General features: G+C 39.0%; 1 long non-coding RNA gene across 12 annotated transcripts in view; it reads right to left on the bottom strand.

Annotated features, from left to right (window-relative positions):
* The window catches only part of LOC127490509 (uncharacterized), a 604,070-nt gene that overhangs the window by 173,259 nt on the left and 414,679 nt on the right, over positions 1 to 16,132 (bottom strand). For 4 of the 12 annotated variants that reach the window (XR_011381451.1, XR_011381450.1, XR_011381436.1 and 1 more), the window contains exon 6: positions 3,900 to 3,969. The exons of the other annotated variants lie outside the window; for them this stretch is intronic. This is a non-coding gene — a long non-coding RNA (uncharacterized lncRNA). The remainder of the gene's footprint in view (positions 1 to 3,899; positions 3,970 to 16,132) is intronic. 12 annotated transcript variants of the gene reach the window in all.

The raw sequence follows: 16,132 nt of genomic DNA on the forward strand, positions 1-16,132 counted from the left end.
CTGTGTCTGAGAGTAAGGTCTGTCCTCAATCAACACTTCATAATTGCCTGCCCCTACCAACACAGGCAAATGCTCCTGCTGGGTTCCCAGGGTGGTCATTAAATAAAATATCTGATGTCCAGATATCCAGTTCAATTTTGTAATTTCAGATAAATATTATGAAGAATTTTTAGTCTAACTGTTTATCAAATTCTACTGGGGACATAATTATATTAAATGATTTATTTATTTGAAATTCAACTGGAACTGGGTATTCTGTATTTTTATCTGCTAAATCTGAAAATCCTACTGTGAGGTAAGAGAGTAATGACAAGGAAGGGTGATCTCCTGGGAGTCGCTGGGGAACATTGAGAAGAGGGGAGGGGTTAGCAGAATGGAGTAATTTCTGAAAGCAAAATATTTTACTCTTTCATTTATGCTATTTTGCTTTGTTTTGTTTTTATTTTTATGGAGGATACAACAATTGCAAATAGAAAAGAAGAGAGTAGTTTTATAAATAAGCAGCAATTTTCCATATTAGATACATCTGCTGGAAACACAACGTGGTATAGGGAGGAAAAAACACCTGCTAGGAGTGAAGAAAGTCTAACTACTCCCAGTTATGCATCTAGCAAGGTTTGTGGAATTGGGTTACTACTTTGCCCTGTGTGGCTCTCAGTTCCTCATCTGTAGAATGGGAGTGGAAGAGCTCACTTGTTTCTGATGCTTCCTCTGCTCCAGCCTTCAGGGGCCCTGTGGCAGTCATCATATTTACTTAACTTAGTGAGCACTGTTGTGATGCTTTGCATGCATGCAGGAACAACAAAATCCAGCACAGAGGAGGATTTCTCCCTCAGCACATTCCAGTAAAAACTCCTCTTTGTGGTACTGTTGTTCCAAAAACTGAAACCAGTGCAGGCTCCGTGAGGTGACCAAAGATTGCAAATGCCCTGTTACCAAAATAGAACCAAAGCAGAGCCAGGCTATAAACCTGAACCGCAAGGCCTTTCTGTAGGCAGGAAGGACTTGGCCAGAGGATGTGTAATCTGGCTTAACTGGGCTGCTGCCGGCAGGGAGACCCTGTTTACCCCTACGCCAACCATATATTTCTAAAATGCAATTCCTTCAAGGAATTGTCTTGAAAGCTAAGTGGGACAATGTGCACACATTATTTCATTAATTGTGAAGTGCAACACCAAATAGAGCATTTGTGTAATGATTTAACCTGATATAGACATCTAATATTCTTTGGCAGTCCCTCATCTACCCCTTTGTGTTCTGTGAATCTGGTTTCATTTGGGAAGAGCAGTTACTCTCCTGTTCTCTTACAGTGTGGTTTGGAGCGAGCTGAATCAACACCCATCCTCAGCACAGGGCACATAACCTAGGGATTCAACAATTGGTGGGTTCTTACTCTAGCCACAGGGGTTGGTATGGGATGGAAATGTGATCAAATGTGAGTCAATGAAAACCAGACCCAGAATTTTCTTCAAACAGTTGTAGAAAAGGAGGGCTCATTTTCTTAAGAGTTAGAGTTCTGTATGAGATCTAGAAGTTAGCAGTAGCTATTTGTCACAGTGAGACTAAGAATGAAATCAACTCAGGATAAAGCAAAGAAGAGGGATGGGAAAAGACTGGGGCCATGGAACAGCATTGAGCCTCTCTCTCCAATCCTTCCTAAAACCATATTTGCCATATTTACTCTTGGTCTTCTCATCTGGGTGGATAAATATAACCACTTTATTTGCTTGAACCACTTTAATAAGATTATTTTCCCTTCATTTACGATGGAAGAGTCCTCACTAATACAAATACTGCACCTCTTTCACATAGCTCCAGGTTCTATCTCCAAAACACTGCACAGCAAGCAAAAGCTTGTTAAGGAAGCTAACTAGAGTTGGAACTTGAAACCCATGTATACCACAGCACTTTAAAAGTTCATGAAAAATTGAATTGAGGTAAGTTTACTTCAGTGCAAATGATTTTGAAACCGATGCATGATTCTATCATAATATGCATTTTCCATGCCATTTTCTTTTTCTTTCTTTCTTTCTTTTTTTTTTTTTTTAGAGAAAGAGACAGAGAGAAAGGTCTTCCCTCTGCTGGACCATTCCCCAAATGGCCACCATGGCCAGCGTGCTGCGCTGATTGGAAGCCAGGAGCCATGTACTTCCTCCCAGTCCCCCATGCAGGTGCAGGGCCCAAGCACTTGGGCCATCCTCCACTGCCTTCCCGGGCCACAGCAGAGAGCTGGACTGGAAGAAGAGCAACCGGGACAGAATCCGGCGCCCCAACCGGGACTAGAACCTGGGGTGCTGGTGCCACAGGCAGAGAATTAGCCTAGTGAGCCGCAGCACCAGCATCCATGCCATTTTCAAAGACCCTCCAATTTCTAGATTTGAAAGAGCAAAGTTTGGAACTACCTATGTTAATTAAAAAGAAGGAAAAATTGTGTTTATCAAAAAATTACTAGTCTAAATTACTCTGTGTACCCCTTGAGCTATGTAAAATGACAGAGTTGAGAAAAAAATTTTCCAGCAAAAATAATTAGAATCAGAAATGTTGTGTTATTTAAAGGATAAGATTTAGTGATCTGGAAAATTAATTTATTCACACTATGTTTTCTGACTTGATTTCATATTTTATTTTTAGGATTCATTTGTTTATTTGAACAATAGAGCAACAGAGGACAAGGGGAACAGAGAGAGAGAGAGAGAGAGAGGGGAAAGGGAGAGACCTTCCGTTCACTGATTCACTCACCAAATGGTCTCACCAGCTAGGTCTGGCCCAAGGAAAGTCAGGAGCCCTGAACTCCATCTGGGATTCCCATGTGTATGACAGGGACCCAAGTACCTGAGTCACCATGCACTGCCTTCCCAGACGCATTATCAGAAAGCTCAATAAGAAGTGGAATAGTGGAAGATTCCAAGATGGCAGAATAGGGAGGGAGTTTACTGCTCTAGTCTAGGGGAAGATAATTTTTTTTAAAAAGTGGAGAGAGTGCAGGCTCAGGGGAGAGTTAGGGAGAAAACTGCAGAGGAAACTCCATGCAAATTAGAGGGACACTGTGGGTCCATGTGGAGGGTGTGGACACGTACAACTCAGGAACCCAGCAGACAAGAGCCATAGCACAAACTTTGCAGAGTGAGGTGAGAGAAGACTGCACTGGCACTCTAGGGCCAGTACCCCAAGGCACTGGCACTAAAGTGGCAGGAAGAGCCTGACGTGAGTCCGGCTTGCAGCACTGTGGGGACAGCGTACCTGTCAACCCAGAAGGAAAAAAAAGGGGGGGGCAAGTTTATCTCTCCCCGACCACCCAGCACCAGTGTCCTGTAACTAGCTGAGAGAGGGCGGGTGCCATTTTGGACGTATGTAACAGCAGTGCCAGCTTGGGTCCACTCACTCAGCAACCAGCTGAGAGGAGATGCCTGATTCTGGCTGGGAGCACTGACAGGGGACTGGATGCTCATGACTGTGGGAGCACTGTGTGCTGGGACTGTGAAAACACTGTGGCTGTGTGGGAGGGTGAAGCATTTGGCTGGGTCTTTGGGTAGTCACTGTGGGTGGCTGCACATGCTTCAGGCTCCCTGATTCCCTGGTGAAGGTCAATATTGCAGGATCCATGCTCACACTGAGGACTGCACAGATCCTTTGTGTGGCTCTTGTGGCAGCATAGATAAATATAGTACCTGCTAGAGCTAGCTCCCAGGCATTAGTCCCCTTGGAGGAGAGGAAGAGAGCATGAGACTATGCCTACAGAGCTGATCGAAACACCCTCCAATTAAAAAGAGATGTAACATGCCCAACGTGGGTGTTGTCTTGTACACTCTCTCCTCACACTGGAACAAGGAACAGAACTCCTTGGCCTCATCCAGCACACACCTCTGAGTATTCACTGAAAGAGCAGACACTCCACTTACCCACAGAGGCACAGTCCAAAGAGAAAAGCCATCATGAGGGGTGAGGTGAAACAAGTATCTCCACAAACGCCTAAAAATAAATGCAGAAATTCAAAAAACAGTCATAAGGAAGACAACACAATGCCCCCAAAGGGACACAACAATACTTTAATAATAGAATTTGTGAAGATGAAGAGTTTATAGAAATGCCAGAAACAGAATTTAAAATTTATCATAGGATTACATAGAAGTAATCAGAAGCAAATCCATGAGTTAAAGAAATCCATACATGAAAATTTTTCCCATGAAAGTAAGATTTTAAAGAGAAATCAAAATGAAATATTGGAAATGAAGAATTCAGTAGATCAAATGATAAATATGGTGGAAAGCCTTAGCAACAGACTTGTTGAGGAAAAAGAAAGAATATCCAAGTTAGAAAATAAATCTCTGGAAACTTTACAGTCAGACAAAAAAAAAAAAAAAGAAGAAAGAGGAGGAGGAGGGGGAGGAGGGGGAGAGGGGGAGGGAGAGGGAGGAGGAGGAGGAAAAATAATAATAATAATTAGAAAACTAAAAAATACTATTGGAGATTTATGGGATACTAATGAACAACCCAACATATGGGTATTAGGAGTCCTGAAAGCGTGGGAAGAGAGAAAGGATTAGATGGCCTTTTTCATTAAATAATTACAGAAAACTTCCCTAATTTGGAGAAATAAAGGAAGCACATAGCACTCTTAATAAACATCACTAGAAAAGATCTTCACCACAACACACTGTGGTCAAACTATTCACAGTAAAATATAAAGACAAGATTCTAAAATGTGCAGGGGATAAACACCAGATTACTTTCAGAAGATCTTCAATTAGACTCACAGGTGACTTATCAGAAACTCTAAGGGTAGGAGAGAATGGTGAGATATATTCCAAGTCTTAAGAGAAAAAAACTTTCAACCCAGAATACTGTACACTGCAAAGCTCTCATTTATGAATGAAGGTGTAATAAAGACCTTCCGTAACAAATGGAAATTGAAAGAATTTGTCACCACTCTTCTAGCCTTACAAAAGATAGTTAAGGATGTACTACACACAAAAACACAGAAATATGGTCACAATTATGAAAGAAGGTAAACGTAGAAAAATCTCCCAGTAAAAATACAAAGGAAATCCAAAGTAAAACAAATAGGAATATTTATGGGAAAATGGCAGAACAAAGTCATTACTTATCAATAGTCACCTTGAATGTAAATGGCCTCAATTCTCCAGTTAAAAGATACAGACTGGCTAATGAATTAAAAAACAAAACCCGGGCCAGCACCGTGGCTCACTAGGCTAATCCTCTGCCTTACGGTGCCGGCACACCAGGTTCTAGTCGTGGCTGGGGTGCCAGATTCTGTCCTGGTTGCCCCTCTTCCAGGCCAGCTCTCTGCTGTGGCCAGGGAGTGCAGTGGAGGATGGCCCAAGTGCTTGGGCCCTGCACCCCATGGGAGACCAGGAGAAGCACCTGGCTGCTGCCATCGGATCAGCGCAGTGCGCCTGCTGCAGCGCGCCGACCGCGACAGCCATTAGAGGGTGAACCAACAGCAAAGGAAGACCTTTCTCTCTGTCTCTCTCTCACTGTCCACTCTGCCTGTCCAAAAAAAAAAAAAAAATCTATTTGCTGACTACAAGAAACAAATCTCACCAACAAAGATGTATGCAGACTGAAAGTAAAAGGATGGGAAAAGATATTCCAAGCAGCAGAAACCAAGAAAGAACTGGAGTAGCCATGCTAATATCAGACAAAATAGACTTTAACACAAAACTGTTAAAAGAAGCAAAGGAGGACACTATGTAATGATTAAAAGATCAATTCAACAGGAGATGTGACTACTATAAATGTATATGTACCTACTTACAGGGCACCTGGCTATTTAAAAGAAATGTTGACAGATGTAAAGGGAGACACAGATGCCAATACAATAAAATGAGGGGCTTCAGTACCCCACTTTCAGCAATGGACAGATCAACCAGACAGAAAATCATCAAGGAAACAACAGAATTCAACATTCAACACTATATACCAAATGGATATATACAGAACTTTTCATCCCACAGTTGCAGAATACATATTTTTCTTACTAGTGCATGGAACATTCTCTAGGATAGACCACAGCTAGGCCATAAATCAAACCTCAACAAATTCAAAAAAATCAAAATCATACCATGAATCTTCTATGACCATCATGGAATGAACCTGGAAGTCAACAACTCAAAAATCTCTAGAACATATGCAAACATGGTGAATGAACAACGTGCCCTTGAATGAACACTGAGTTACAGAAGAAATCAAAACAGAAATAAAAAAATTCTGTAAATGAATGAAGACAACATATAAAAACTTATAGGATACAGAAAAATCCATGTTAAGAGGAAGTTTATACCTATTGGTACCTTCATCAAGAAATTGGAAAGGCACCAAATAAATGAGCTATCAATTCACTTCAAGGATCTAGAAAAAACAACAGCATAATAATCCCAAAACTAGTAGGAGAAAAGAAATAATTAAAATTAGAGAATAAACAAAATTGAAACCAAAAAAGAATACAAAATATCAGTGAAGTAAAGAGTTGATTTTTGGGCTGGCGCTGCGGCTCACTTGGCTAATCCTCTGCCTGCGGTGCCAGCACCCCAGGTTCTAATCCCGGTTGGGGCACTGGAGTCTGTCCCGGTTGCTCCTCTTCCAGTCCAGCTCTCCACTCTGGCCCAGGAAGGCAATGGAAGATGGCCCAAGTTCTTGGGCCTTGCACCTGCAGGGGAGACCAGGAGGAAGCACCTGGCTCCTGGCTTCGGATGGGTGCAGCGCGCTAGCTGTGGCAGCCATTTGGGGGGGTGGTGAGTCAACAGAAGGAAGACCTTTCTCTCTGTCTCTCTCTCTCACTGTCTAACTCTGCCTGTCAAAAATAAAAAAAAGTAAAAAATAAATAAAAGAGTATATTTTTGAAAAAATAAACAGAATTGACATACCATTGGTCCAATTAACTAAATAAAAGAAGATCCAAATTTATAAAATTCAATGTGAACAAGGACACATTGTTAGCTGAACTCTTTACATATTATAGGGTGAATCTTATATGTATAAAGTTAACTGAAAATAGATCTTAATAAAAACTAAGAATGTGAATAGGAGAGGGAGGAGAAAGAGGGTAGGAGAGTGGATAGAAGGGTAGATATGGTGGGAAGAATCACTATTTTCCTAAAGTTGTATTTATGAAATGCATGGGGTTTATCTACCTTAAATAAGAGTTTTCTTGGGGAAAAAAGGAGTAGCAAGGACTTGTACTAGTGCTCCAATATGGGATGCCAGTGTCACAAGCCTTAATCCACTCAGCCACAGTGCTGCCCCATGTTGTTATTTTTAAATAGCAATAAAGATGTATTAAATTTGACCAACCATTGCACTATGGTTGGAGGTACAAGAAATGTTTAACTAATGGATGTGTGCTGCCAATCCTAAAGTATTTTGTTCTAAGGATTCTGAACTTCAAGATCTTTCTCGAGTCTTTGGTAAGATAATCAATCTTCATAAGACTGGTGGTAGAGAAAAGAATGTCAAAGGAAACAGGTAGGCCGTCACATCCACCTGAGACCATTACTTAGTCACCCAGTGTGTGTTCAGCTCCAGCACTTGATTACATAATGAAGACAAATTTGTGAACTGTGCATTTCCCAAGACAGTTTTAAGTGAATGTAAGTAAGGACTTTTTTCTGAGGTCATATTATTCAAGCTGACCCCTTTCAACTCAGAACATGCTACTGGTAAATACTATGGGTATGTGCTATGGATTCTACTCATTTCTCCAGGTCTCATTCCTTTGTCTCAAATTACTGCAAGGTATTGACTGCAATGAGAAAGAAATCAGGAATGTGTTGTGCTCATGAGTTTGTTTCTATGTGAAGTCACGTCTGGTGCTTATGAAGCACGTCATTTGCTCTGAAATGTCTATATTAGGTGCAAAAGCACCCTGCCATGTGGAAGGCTCCTGTCCCAGCAGCTTCTGCTAGCGTCATGAGACACAATGGAGATAATCCACCACTGGATTATGCCTGATAATCTTGCTTTCATTTTTTTTTTTTTTTTTTACTGTCATGACTGAATAGAGTTGGTCATATAGTTCTACCACTCATCTGTCTTATTCATTTTTATTCCTGGTATAGTCTGTAAGCATCAGAACTCTATTTAAAAAAAACACAATGTAATACCTTATTCAAACTCAGGAAACTTGTGAAAAACAAACATCATCCATTTGTTGTAGCAATGATGTGTTATGGCAACTTGGAATGACAATTTGGTTTGAATCCTAGCTCTTCCATTTTCTGGAGTTATTTTATCTCCTTATGCTTCTATTTACTTAACTACAAAACATATTCTAAAATATTTGTTGAACAACTATTCTATGTTCTGACACTTGGGAGTCCATCTGTAAATAAAACTAAGTTTCTTCTCAATGAGTTCACAGAATTTGGAGAATGGCTATATAATTTATATCAATAAAGCACAAATTTTGGCTTTACTACAACAGTTCTGTTATTTTTAATGTAAAAAGAACATTTTAAGTTAATCATGCAGTATAATAAAAATATGAAGATTTTTATACAAAATAAAAAATAAAAGTTTAAAAAGATAAAGCAAATTATACAATTATTAATTAGTAGCTACTTATCAGTAATTGTTTCCTGAAATAATTTTCAAAGGAAGCTAAAACTAGTGGGTGACAATTTAAAGAGAAATGGGATATTTATATAGTCTCAAAGTATTTACCCACGAGGTATTTATTAATTCAAAAGGAGACAAAGTAAATTTATACTGGGAAAAATTAGGAAAATCTATCTTAACCAAGAGATCAATGATAGCATCTCCAATAACAGGAACATGTAGGTATTGTAAGCCTCCTCCTAGGAGGTGCTGAGAAAGAAACAAAAATAGCCTCTGTGGTATTCCTGTTAAAATTGCATAACCTATATCTAGTCATGGAGAAACTGTAGGGAAACCCAAATTGAGGGGCACTTAAAAACTGACTACTACTCTTCCAAAATGTCAAGGCCACACTTTACAAAAAAAGTGTAGAACTGTTTCAGATTACAGGAGACCGAAAAGACATGACAACCAAATTCAGTGTGTGACTCAAAATTGGATCCTAGACTAGAAAAATACATTCTTTGGCTCTAATGGATATTAGTAGAATAATTATCCAAATTACATGGTTTGTAGATTAGATAATAAGACTGTATCAATGTTAATTTTCTGGTTGTGACCATTATACAGTGGTTGTATGAAAGAATGTCTCTACGTTTAGGAACTGCACATTTAAATATATAGGGATAAATGCATACTATATCTGTAACTTACCTCAAATGGTTCAGAGTATATATATATATATATATATACACACATATACATATTTTCAAGGTACATCAAAAAGGTCATGAAGAAAAGGAATTAGCAGATAAAATATTTTTGTGTAAAAGTTTTTGAAATTCACACACTATTTTATCATAACATGCATTTTCTATAGATTTTTTAAGTATCCTTATATGTGGGTACATGTATATATGTATGTGTGTATATATGTGTGTGTGTGTACATGTGTGTGTGTGTATTGAGATATAATGTCTATTTATGGAGACAGATACAATATATAATAAAAGTGGAGATATAAAATATATAAACTATGGGAAGAAGGGGAGATAGAAGGAAATGATAAAGCAAACATTTTCAAATGCTGATACAACATTTAGGGAATCCAGTTTAAGAATATATAGAAAATTCTTGAACTATACTTTCTATTTTTCTACTTTAGTGTTGATCCAATCTGGTGAACAACCTTATCAATTAATCACTGATAGTGAGACTAGCTAATATTTTATATTGCTAGCATGATGCAACATTGAAAATGCAGTATCATCTATGATGTATTATCAAAAATGCTTGATTTGAATCTAATTTTAGTCATAGTTTCCAATTTATAGGAAATAAAATAGAGGAATGAGTTAAGTGACACCAAATGGAAATAATAATAAGAGATTTTCATAATGTGTAACATTTTATATTACAACTCATCTGAACCTGCCAAAATGCAAAATGTCAAGAAACAAAAGTTAGGCCAGCACCGCAGCTCACTAGGCTAATCCTCCACTTGCGACACCAGCACCCGGGTTCTAGTCCCAGTTAGGGCACCAGATTCTGTCCCGGTTGCTCCTCTTCCAGTCCAGCTCTCTGCTGTGGCCTGGGAAGGCAGTGGAGGATGGCCCAAGTACTTGGGCCCTGAACCCCATGGGAGACCAGGAGGAAGCACCTGGCTCCTGGCTTCGGATCGGCGCAGTGCAGTGGCCATTTGGGGGGTGAACCAACGGAAGGAATACCTTTCTCTCTCTCTCTCTCTCACTGTCTAACTCTGCCTGTCCAAAAAAAAAATTTAGAAAGGGAAAGAGGAGTATGGGATATGATTATTCCACATTAAAATCACCAAAGAGAAATAGTAAAGTCATTGCTATTTTGTATCTGTATACTTTTTCCTGAGTTCTTTTATGAAAATAGGTGGGTAGTTTTATCACTGGGAGACAAAGGAACAATACAAGTACATGCTTTGCTGTCTGTATATGAACTTAAGTAATTGATTTATGGTGACCAATAGCCAAGAGACATTGAAAGACGTGAGACCATTGCTCACTAATTACATGTTCCTGATATCTACACAGTGATCTGTAAACTGAAACATCAGCAGAAAAGTCTGTACTTCATGCAATTATTAATAATTACTATACCATGGTAACTGAAATTTGAACCAGTACAGAGTTAATACAGTAAACACTTAATAGATTACTTATAATCAACGATCAATCGTCAAAGAGAGTAAAAAAACAATATAAAATACAACTTCTTGGATCAGAAGCCCTTTAGAGAGCTCAAACAATAGGTTTAGAGTTGGATCAACACAACTTAAAAACCAAACCATTCATGGGAGTACTTGCATCTGACCAATCTATCAGTTTTTGTTTTATTCTTTTAAAGGATAGCTATGAAGTTTCAAACAAGACATGGCCCTGGAGAGTCAGAAAAAAACACATGCAAAAAAATCTAAATAGTCTACCCATAGTGTTTTAGGATTTGAATATCATCTCTATGTGTCTATCTAACCCAGGAAAATCAATCTCTATATTTAGTAGCTAGTGAGGAGAGGAAGTAAATATTCCTACTTCTTGAATGCCTTGATTGCTTCTGTACTTAAAATAGGAATTATCTCCATATAAAATACTCAAAATGCTTCTTCTAAATTCAATGCTATGTAGTTTTCATGCTCTTAGCTAAGGTCAAGCTAAGAGCAATTTTCATAGAATCATTTCAGTTAATGAAGAAACAACCACCTAATTATCATGGAAAATTTACTGTAGTTCATTTATAAATTCTGATAATAACATGTAACAGACAGGTGGAAATGACAAATATAAGCATTGTATATTTTTAATATTAATTTAATCTTTGATGGCTAGCTTGGATTTTTACAACAGGAAAAAGTTAATGCTGTCATCTATCTTGGTCAAACTACCTGTACACTGCATTAATATTTTTATTACAATTCTATATATTTCTGTGTTGGTTAAAGACCTAACAGGGATAAATCTATTTATAGTGGCAAAAATTTATATTCATCTGTGGATTAATATCTGTTGCTTTCTCAAGAGCATAATTTAAGAAGGACAACATATCTCAATTGAACTATATGAACAAATATGTCTTCAGTATTTCACTAGCAAGTGTATGATTAAAAATATTTTTTTAAGCTGACTTGCCCCAAATGGTAGAGTTAGAAACATACCAGGGGACTCCAATTTAATCCCATCAAGGTGGCATGTACCAATGCCATCTCACCAGTCCAAGTGATCAATTTCAGTTCACAATTGATCATAATGAAAGGACTAAGAGTCAAAGGAAGCACATAAACAAGTCTAGTACCTGCTAATACTAACTGATAGAATAAATAAAGGGGAGAGTGATCCAACATGGGAAGCGAGATACTCAGCAGACTCATAGAATGGTGGATGTCCTAAGCTGCACTCTGGACTCAGAATCAGCCCTAAAGGCATTCAGATCTGGCTGAAAAGCCCATGAGAGTATTTCAGGCATGGAAAGCCAAGACACTCTGGCAAAAAAACAAAACAAATCAAAAAAAAAAAAAAAAAAACAACAACAACAAAAAACAAAAACAAAAAAAAACCCTAAATGAAAGATCTCTGTGAGTGAGATCCCAGTGGAAAGAACAGGTCTTCAAAGAAGGAGGTACCTTTCTCTGAAGGGAGGAGAGAACCTTCACTTTGAATATGACCTTGTCTAAACAAGATAAGAGTCGGAGAACTCAGAGGGCTTCCATAGCCTTGGAAACTCATGACTGGAGCATAGGGAGATTACTGATGCCATAGACAGGAGTGTCAATTTGTAAAGTCAACAACAGGAGTCACTGTGCACTTACTCCTCATGTAGGATCTCTGTCCTTAATGTGCTGTACATTGAGACTTAATGCTATAATGAGTACTCAAACAGTATATTTCGCTTTGTGTTTCTATGGGGGTGCAAACTGTTGAAATCTTTACTTAATATATACTAAACTGATCTTCTGTTAAAAAAAAAAAAGAAGAAATTAGCAATTCCCAACTTGACTCTCGCTGGGATTAAACATGACAATAGGTCTGATCTGATTTCATCATCATTTAAAAAATCATCTATTATTTTTCACTTTATGTTTGTGTGGGAGCAAACTGTTGAAATCTTTACTTAATGTATGCTAAACTGATCTTCTGTATATTAAGATAATCGAAAATGAATCCTCATGTGAATGGAAGGGGAGAGGGGGTGGGAAAGGGGAGGGATGCGGGTGGGAGAGACGATATGGGGGGGAAGCCATTGTAATCCATAAGCTGTACTTTGGAAATTTATATTCATTAAATAAAAGTTAAAAAAAATATTTTAATCCAGGTAGAGCATTTGTTTGGTATCCCTAATGTTAGGATTTCTTTCTTTCTTTCTTTCTTTCTTTCTTTCTTTCTTTCTTTCTTTCTTTCTTTCTTTCTTTCTTTCTTTCTTCTTCTTCTTCTTCTTCTTCTTCTTCTTTTTTTTTTTTTTGACAGGCAGAGTTAGACAGAGAGAGAGAGAGACAGAGAGAAAGGTCTTTCTTCTGTTGGTTCACCCCCCAAATGGGTGCTACCGCCGGCACACTGCACCAATCCAAGGTCAGGAGCCAGGTGCTTCCTCCTGGTCTCCCATGTGGGTGCAGGGCCCAAGCACTTGGGCCATCCTCTGCTGCCTTCCCAGGCCACAGCAGAGAGCTGGACTGGAAGAGGAGCAACCAGGACAGACTCCAGCGCCCCAACCAGGACTAGAACCTGGAGTGCCAGCATTGCAGGTGGAGGAGAAGCCTAGTGAGCCGCGGCGCCTGTCTAATGTTAGGATTTCTAACATACATTTTCTTCTTCCGAAGTAAATCAAGATAAAACCAGATTCTTTCATGCCACATCTCAATGATGGAGTATGAAAATTCTTTGACTTGACCAATTCCATTTATCATCAAAGGAGAAGAGTTATGCAGTAATTCAAAATATACCAGTATGCTAGTATAACCACCAAGAGCACACAAGAAAATATCTTTTGCTAAAAACATAGCTATAAGTCCTTGTAAATAAGTAACACAAGAGATCACAACTAATACCCCATTTCATGACCAGTTCTTTCATTAGACTTCATTATGGTATTAATTACCAAAGCAATGGACTTGATGTAAAGAGATCTAGGAGTAAGACTTACTTTTTAGCAACTGTGTGATCTAAATGAATCATTTAACTTTTTATGTCTTTTTGTGTTTTTTTTTAACTTTTATTTAGTAAATATAAATTTCTAAAGTACAGTTTATGGATTACAATGGCTCTTCCCCCTATAACTTCCCTCCCACTTGCACCCCACCTATCTCCCACTCCCTCTCCCATTCCATTCACATCAAGATTCATTGTCAATTATCTTTATATACAGAAGATCGATTTAGTATATATTAAGTAAAGATTTCAACAGCTTGCACCCATACAGAAACAAAAAGTGTAAAATACTGTTTCAGTACTAGTTATAGCATTACTTCACATTGGACAACACATTAAGGACAGAGATCCCACATGAGGAGTAAGTACACAGTGACTTCTGTTGTTGACTTAACAATTTGACACTCTTGTTTATGGCGTCAGTAATCTCCCTAGGCTCTAGTCGTGAGTTGCCAAGGCTATGGAAGCCTTTTGAGTTCGCCCACTTCGATCTTATTTAGACAAGGTCATAGTCAAAGTGGAAGTTCTCTCCTCCCTTCAGAGAAAGGTCACCGATCAGGGAGAACAGATGATATTTGTCCCTTTGGGAGTCGCTTAATTCACTCAGCATGATGTTTTCCAGATTCCTCCACTTTGTTGCAAATGACCAGATTTCACTGTTTTTGACTGCTGTACAGTATTCTACAGAGTACATATCCCATAATTTCTTTATCCAGTCTACTGTTGATGGGCATTTGGATTGATTCCAGGTCTTAGCTATTGTGAATTGAGCTGCAATAAACATTAAGGTGCAGACAGCTTTTTTGTTTGCCAATTTAATTTCCTTTGGGTAAATTCCAAGGAGTGGGATGGCTGGGTTGTATGGTAGGGTTATCTTCAGGTTTCTGAGAAATTTCCAAACTGACTTCCATAGTGGTTTTACCAGTTTACATTCCCACCAACAGTGGGTTAGTGTCCCTTTTTCCCCACTTCCCTCCAGATGGCCATCTTATTTCCTTTCCCAGGGCTCCTGAGGTCTTCCACCAGCAGCGTCCTCTTGAACACATATTGCTTTCTAGTGCACTTTTTAGGTATTTCTTGTGGGCCTTAGAAGACTGTGAGCATATTGGCTACAGAATTCCTATACATTTTGTCTTTAAATTGTCACAGCACTCAACCCCATGTCTGCAATATGGGAGGTTCTCCTCACAGAAACATTCACTGCCATTGTCCTAAAAATCCCTTGCAACCCAATGATGAAGATTTCTGCACTAGCCCATCTCCTACAGAGAATACCAAATTCCAAACAATGCACTGTGTGAGCATCACAAATGTCTTTGTGCTTGGTTCTTGCCTTAGCACAGCTGATGAAGTCTTCATTATCTGATGACCTCTACCACCACAGACATGTCCTACTGGCACCTGCTGAATGCAGACCCTTAACTAGGAACAGAGATGAAAAAATGCATCAGAGTCTTCCCTTAAGGACCTCTCTGTCACATGGAAATTAAGACACCGAATATGTTCTCTGCTCCCAACTGGAGAAGCAAACTGGTAATAGGGTTTATATCAAGTGTAAATACAGAGACAAATGGGGACGCTGAAAATGAGAAAGGACAGCCATAGGCACTGAGAAGGAGAAATAAAAAAAAAAAAACTTCAAACTTTCTAAATATATTTTATTTATTTCAAAGGCAAATACACACACCAAGAGAAGCAAATCTCCCATCACTGGTTCACTCTCAACATGTCTACAAGAGTTAGTGCTGGGCAAGACCAAAGCCAGGAGCCAGAAGCCCAACTCCAGTCACCTACATGGGGAGCAGGGACCTTGCCACTTGAGCTCTCACCAGCTGCATGCCAGGATGCACATTAGCAGAAGCTGGAATAGGGAGTAGAGTCAGGATTGAAACTCAGGCACTCTCATATGGGAGGTGAGCATCCCAAGAAAATCTTAACTTCTAAGCCAAACAACCATCCCAGAAACCAAAAACTTTTGAGAGGAGTCAGGTAGTTGCAATGAATAAACGAATTTCAAGTACCAAATCTGAACACCAGGCTGATGTGAGGAAGACACTGAAAACCTAGGACAAGTTTACAGTCAGAGGTGAAAGGTCTGGGTCAAGGCAATCAAGATAGACAAGCTAATCATAAGTTCCACGGACAGCATATTGGCATGTGTGGCAGAGTGGGCGGGGCACTTGTGGGTTAAGGTCACTGTTCTCTGGGTCCATCACCTGACATGAAGTATGGTATTCAAAGCAAGCTAAGTGACCCTAGGAGAACAACTGAACTTCAAAAATTGTGTTTTAATTAAGAATTTGTCAGGTAGAAAAAATGAGCAAGCATTGACAGCAGAAGGAAAGCTTAAAATAAAGCAACAAAACAAAACAAGAGCAACATTTATCAAAGGCCCTGGGAGAAGGGACCTGTAA

The sequence above is a fragment of the Oryctolagus cuniculus genome, chromosome 1 (genome assembly GCF_964237555.1).
Source record: "Oryctolagus cuniculus chromosome 1, mOryCun1.1, whole genome shotgun sequence".
In the NCBI taxonomy this organism is placed as follows: domain Eukaryota; kingdom Metazoa; phylum Chordata; class Mammalia; order Lagomorpha; family Leporidae; genus Oryctolagus; species Oryctolagus cuniculus.